This window comes from Zalophus californianus, chromosome 1 (genome assembly GCF_009762305.2).
Source record: "Zalophus californianus isolate mZalCal1 chromosome 1, mZalCal1.pri.v2, whole genome shotgun sequence".
Lineage (NCBI taxonomy): Eukaryota > Metazoa > Chordata > Mammalia > Carnivora > Otariidae > Zalophus > Zalophus californianus.
The window spans coordinates 122,189,410-122,196,304 of record NC_045595.1 but is presented as its reverse complement, the minus strand read 5'-3'; positions in this window follow the sequence as shown (position 1 = coordinate 122,196,304).

Below are 6,895 nucleotides of genomic sequence, written 5' to 3'. Positions count from 1 at the left end.
ATGGACCTAGAGGTGATGCTAAGTAAGATAGGTCAGATGGAGAAAGACAAATAACATGTGCTTTCACTTATATGTGGAATCAAAAACAAATGAACAAACACGAGACTCATAAACAACAAACTAGTGGTTGCCAGAGGGGAGAGAGATGAGAGGACGGACAAAATAGGTGAAAGGGATTAAGAGGTACAAATTTCCAAATGTATTAATAAGTCATGAGAATGAAAAAGTACAGCATAGAGAACATATTCAATAATATTGTAATAACATTGTACAGTGACAGATGGTAACTACATTTATCATTTTGTAATGTATATAATTGTCAAATCACTGTGTTGTAACCCTGAAACTAATATGTCAACTATACATCAATTAAAAAATAAAAAAGGACTGGAAGAAAAAAAGAATAGAAACTAAAATTTTAACCATGGAGGGGGAAAAAAAAATCAAGGAATTAAACTAATTTGTTTTTAAAAAGAAAATATCATTAAGTAGTAAAATAGCATAAAAAGAAAAAGTCATTATAGGTATCCTAACTGAAAGTTGTCATGAAGTGGTAAAAAGGGTTCAGGTGGCAGACGGCCAGGGAATTTCAGGGGGTTTAGAAGTTGAAAAAATATTTTATATATTTAGGTATTTATGATTGTTGATACAATTTCACAAATACAGGCAAATATATATAAACATACATATTACAAATACATATAAATGTATGCTTTCTAAACAAGTCAGTAATGCCTGTGAACTTTTTAAGATCATTCTCTTTTAGAAGATGCCAGTAAGATTTGAATGATTTGATGGCAAATAATTACTGTTGTCCATGGCCAATCTTGTTTTCAAATTAAGATTCCTATGAGGAGGCAACAAACACTATGATGCTTTGACTACAGACCTACATTCACAAATTTATTTACACATGCCAAGAAGAGGTTGCTTCATCTGAATGATTTACTCATCAAGCAAAGTGTGAAAAAAAGACATGTGGACAGTTTTAAAAGGGTACTTTAAGCTGAGGTTCTGCAGTCTAAAAGAAAATACCATCTATCTCTAGGTGTCGACAGGGAGGAGGTGGAATAAAGGCAGTGGTCAACTTTACAGCTGTCAAAGTACCGGCCTTCACTTAAAGTATTGTGAATTCCTCATCATAGCTGTATTTATTTTTTAAAATTACCATATAAAAAAATCACATCTGTCCACGTCTTTAGCAGATTAAACAATTAAGATCAATATCCCCTACTCACTACTTAATGATTTTTGAAGCTTTATAGGTCTTTCCTTATATTTGGCACCTAACACCATGTTCCTATACTCCCTGGGGGGGACAGGGGGAGGGTGGGCACAGAGGGTAGTGGTGGCTATGTAAGGGGAAAAACATCTAATAAACTGTACGGGCATTATTTTCACTTAATGTTACAGAGTCACTGAGCCAGAAAAGACCTCAATGCCTTACCAAATAGATTCTCATGCTTTCAGAAATAATTTGAATCATCCAGGACAGGACAAATGGTTGCTATCAGGTTGAGTCTGTGCTGAAAAACAAAATCTTGAAACATCTGGAATTGGTTGAAAAATACATACTCAATAGTTCATGTTAATTAACAATGTGTGAAATGGATTTGAAGTTTTCATTTTTTTAGATAAATATTGTTTATATGTTATATCAAAGAAAACTATCACAATCTGGTAATGGATTTCAGAAATATGACCTTCCATGATGTGAAAATCATGTAAAAGATCTGCCAATGTTTACAATGGAACTAACAAAACTATACTGTATAGATTACAGAATTCTATAAATGATGTTGTGTATCCTGACACTTAAACTGACTGATTTTACTAGTTACTGATTTTACTTATTGGGTTTTATCAAACCTTACTTGGCAACATTCTGTGTGTTCAAATCTTATTTTATTTCCATTTTAAGATCTCTGCTCTGCAGATATAAAGACTGGTTATTCTTTACAGAGTTCTTTTACATTAGCACGTGCTAAATAGTCTAGAACTAAATAGCTGTATCTAAAAAGGCTATATATCCCAGGAAAATCAAACGTCTTTGTATCGTTAAAACTGCGATAGGAAATGAATAAAATCTTTTGTCTTTTAATCAAATTTGAAAATCTGCAGAATTCAATGGATGCAATAAAACCACGCTATAGGAAAAAAAAAGAAACATTTTAAACTGTCATTACATTTGTAAAACATTAAGGTTGTTAGGAAATGCTACACCTAGCAATTAGAGATCCAATAAATTCAGACTCAAGTAACAGTATGACAAACGTCTTATACTTAAATATCTGTCCAGAGAGTTAAGGAGAGTTTGTTAAACTACAGATGCTAAATCAGCATTTTTAAAGTGTGGAGCATCAGAACCACTGAGGCAAATGTTAAAATAGATTCTTAGAGTCAGACCTACTGAATCAAAACTTCTGAGGATAGTTTGGGGAATCTGCATTTTTACAATCCAGGTCTTTAATCTCATTAAAGTTTAAGAACCAATGCTCTGGTTTTCTTCATTCTTCAAGTTCGTTTTTTTAATATGTACTTTTTAAAACGGAAGTATAGCAATCATTCAGAAAGTACGCAAATCTTTTTCTTTTAAAGTAGGCTCCATGCCCAGCGTGGAGCCCAGTGTGGAGCTTGAACTCACAACCCTATGCTCAGGGCCTGAGCTGAGATCAAGAGTTAGATGTTTAACCCACAGAGCCACCCAGGTGCCCCTTGAAAAGTACACAAATCTTCAGTGAACAGGTAGATGAGTTATCACAAAGCTAACCCACCCTTGTCAGCCATGACCTAGATAAAGATAGTAAATGCCACAGGCTTCCCAGAAGCTCCTCCAACCTTCTTCCAATAGGCAACCACTCTCCTGCCTTCTAACACTAAAGAGTAGTTTTGCCCGTTTTTGAATTTTATATGAACTGAATCTTATAGTATACAGTTTCTGACTTCTTCAGTACAACATTAATGTGATTCATTCATGTTTAATGTGGCAACAGTCCATCTTTTATTTAAGTATCTGTAATATGCTGGGTAGTAGAGGAGTTTACAGGATTCTGGAAAGAGGTTGGCTTATCAGGCTAGGTAGGGCACAGTCACACGAAAGTAAACCTTGGTAATGAGATTTGTTTGTCTAGGTTAATCTCTGTTCTTGTGTGGTATGGAGGCGACCCACAAGTTTCTATATTCTCCCAAGGGGACACTCAGAAGGTAGCTAAGTGGGAAGCAAGTTGATGAATGGAGAGCAAAAAGGCTTACTTTGAGCCTGCAGGACGGTGGGACAGGTTAAACCTGCACCCTGACCTACACTGGCCTGCTTGAGACAGAGCTGCAGAAGTGTCAAGAGTTCTGCACATTTTTTAGAACTAAGGTGAGGCCAATTCAGTCAAGAATTACTGGGCTCTGACCAAGCTAGGGAAAAACCTGATCACATGTTTTACAGGCTATGGCCTACTGCATCAGAGCCCAGAGAATGGAAGAAATGAAGACGCTGTCCCCCCTGATAACACTGTATCATGTTAAGTCCCCTCCATATATCTGGACACCAGTTTAAAGAGAAGACAAAGGACAGAAATAAGAGCATTTTCCCCAAAGTTTAAGCATTACCTCAAAATCTTATAAATTGTATCTCCTTTATATCAGACTAAGGTTTAAACTGGCTGGGACTAAAAGTTAATTATTTCCTGACTTCCCATGGGGTGGGAGCTCAAGAGGAAGGAAATGCAAGTTCCATCAGAAAACTCCACTTCCTCTGCACATCTGAACTGTAATGAGTAAATGTGCAACCATATAAAGTTTCCTTCCATTTTCCTCTTACCATCCTTTAAGATCAGGCTCAGATACAGCCTCTGATTCAGTGTTGCAAATCATACTATGCTCAATATTTTACAGTGTTTCAGATTTGAAAAAAGTAATGACATGCTTTATATTTTTTACGTATTTGACAAAAAATAATCCTGCTCCACACTGCTTTTCAGCTAAATAGTAGTATTCAATGTCTTAACTACTTGAACCCTATCCACCTAACTTCTACTCCTGCTATTAGTATTACTGCCTTCTCAAAGTATCATCATGCTCCAATCATCCAACCCAAAGTTGTCTTTGATTTGCACCCTATTTAATTTCTCTGTACTAGTACAAAACCACTTCTGTCTTCATAAAACTTGCACTACCCTGGTGTTCCTTCTGTTATCACTTTTTATCTCCATCTTTTGCTCCTTTTTTTTTTAAGAGTATATTCTTCTTGAAATTAAATACTACACTGGGTGTGAAGCCAAAGCAGGGCTTGAACTCACGACCCTGAGACCAAGACCTGAGCTGAGAGTCAGGTGCTTAAATGAGCCACCCAGGCACTACTATCTTTTGCTCATTCTTTAAATGTATTTCCCCAAAGATTTTCTTAGCTTTTGTTCTATACCATCTCCCAGGGCTGCCTTAATCATTTCTATTGCAATAATTATTAGCCTTATGCTACAAGATCTGTATCTCTAGCTTTAACCTCTCCTAGATTTTGGGCTCCATTTCCAAGGACTGCTAGACATTTTCACGTGGCTGTTGTACCACCAACCAAATTCAGTGCATCTAAAATAAAGTCTTCTCTTCCATAAACCTCTTCCATATCTTCCTTAACACAGTTAATGGCATCACCATCTTCTCAGTCATTAAGGATCAAAACTTAGGTGTCTAAGTAGGGGCTAACTGCAAGGAAAAGAAACAGATTTGAGCCTGTGTAAGAGAAGGGGGATTTACTGTATGGATATAAAAGGACAAAGTCACTGGCACCCAGGGACAAGGAAATGAAGCATAGAGTTGTGCCACTTCAAGAATGGGACTGCAAAGCCAGACACCAAGGCCACACCTCTCTCACAGGTAATCAGTGGCTTGGTTCTGTAAACCTATTTTATTCCCTTGCTTCACTCTACAGATCAGCTTTCTCTGCTTGCTCATAATTTCTTTTAGATTTTGGCTTGCTTCACCCACTCTGGGCCAGTTCTAAATGATCTTTTCATTTACACGTATACCAAAACCTAACAGTCTCTGAATTTCAGAGCTCAAATTCTTGAGAATCTAACCAGCTCGGTCAGAACTAAGAACTGTTTCTCTCTGGTAAGGTGTTCAGTAAAACCGTGGACGTAAGTATGGTATCATGTGTTATAAACATGGCTGTCTAATCCTCTAATCCCTGACCTTCAGCAGTGAACTGTGCTTGGGTGTGTAAGATTAGGGGTTAAAAACCTGGGTATCCAATCCTACTCCTTCAGCACAGGTTAAGGACAGAGGACTATTTCATGTAAGATGGTGAAGGCATAGTGCTGGACATTTCTTTGACTCCTATCTCCTCCCTGTTTCATACTTTCTTCATTTGGCCTATTTCAGTTGGCTGTGTGCACATTCCTTCCCAGCAGCATCATCCATCTCTTCTGGTTTGTCTATCCAGAGGAACGATGGCCCTTTTTCTGTCCATTTAACTCTCATTGCTCAGTATTTCCTTCCTTTCCTTCCACCATGGCACTTGACATTCTGTCTTGTTTTAGTGCCATTATATTCAGGTTTGTCTTTCCCATTTGACTTAAGGGTGGCATTTATCTTATCTTTGTTAGGTTTATATATCCTGATTTCAATAATTTTCCAGCATTTGAAATACTGGGCAGACATTTTAATCCAAGTATCTGTTCACATCCACGATGTGAGTATATTCTTCTTGAAATTAAATGCCCTATTTCTGGATCATTATTATGTCTACCTGATAATTACCAAATTCCTTAAGCGAATATACCAAATCTCTCTTGAATGAATGGGGGCAGGGGTTGCAGAGAATAAAAGAGTAACCATACCATTGTCTCAAGAAATTACTGCTCCAATAACTAAATCTCCATACTGTTCATAAATAGTAAGTAAAAATGTAGAAATTACTAGGTGGTATTTCTAGGGAAATTCTAAAGACTCAAAATCTGAGTATAAGATAGAAGTTATATCAAGAGCTTCAATTTTAAATGCTTCCCGAAAGAACACCAAGAAACATTGAGGATATTAGTTCTCAACATCTGGTTACATTAAAACCACCTGTGGAGCTTTTCTAGCATGTATGTCCCAGAGATTGTATGATTCAATAGGCCTAAGGTGGGGTGGGGCTTGGATAGTGTTATTTTTAAAATGTTTCTGATATGCATCAAATGTCAGAACTATTATTCTAGGATATTTTAAAAAACAAGAACATGTATATTGTCTTTATACATGTACATTTCAACTACTCTCGTTTGTACAATTTCTGCAGAATTGAAACACACAGAAGTGATAAACTACTTTTACAAGAGAACTGACAGAACCTTTTCTTTAAAAAAATTTTTTCTAAAATTTGTCTATCAAAATCATCCTATGAAATTAAACATAAAACAAATACCATTTAAAAACAGCAAAAAATCATTTATATATAATCTATGGTTTCTTTTTAAAAAGTCTACAATCTAACAATACAGTAGGAATAATCTAATACATACAAAATTATTTTAGAAAATAATCTCTCAGTAAGATCTTCAACATCCTAAACAGACTTTCAAAAATGTAGTCATATTTAATTAAGAATAGAGTTTTCCGCAAACTGCATTGTAACAAATATATTTAAAAATAGGCTTAATAAAAATGCTAATTACGAGTGTTAGGACGATACCAGATACAACTGAAATATATCTGCATTATGATAAAGAAGAGTATAGCATTATGAGAGCGACAAGACAGGAACCTCAGCCTTCAAGACTTCTTACATGTCACTCCGGAAGAGCATCAGGCCATGTCAATTTAAAATAAAATAATTTTAGCTATGAAGCAGATAATGTGATGAAGAAAAAGCACAGTAAATCAACCTTAGTCATTCCAATCCAATAATATTAAAAATAATAAATCT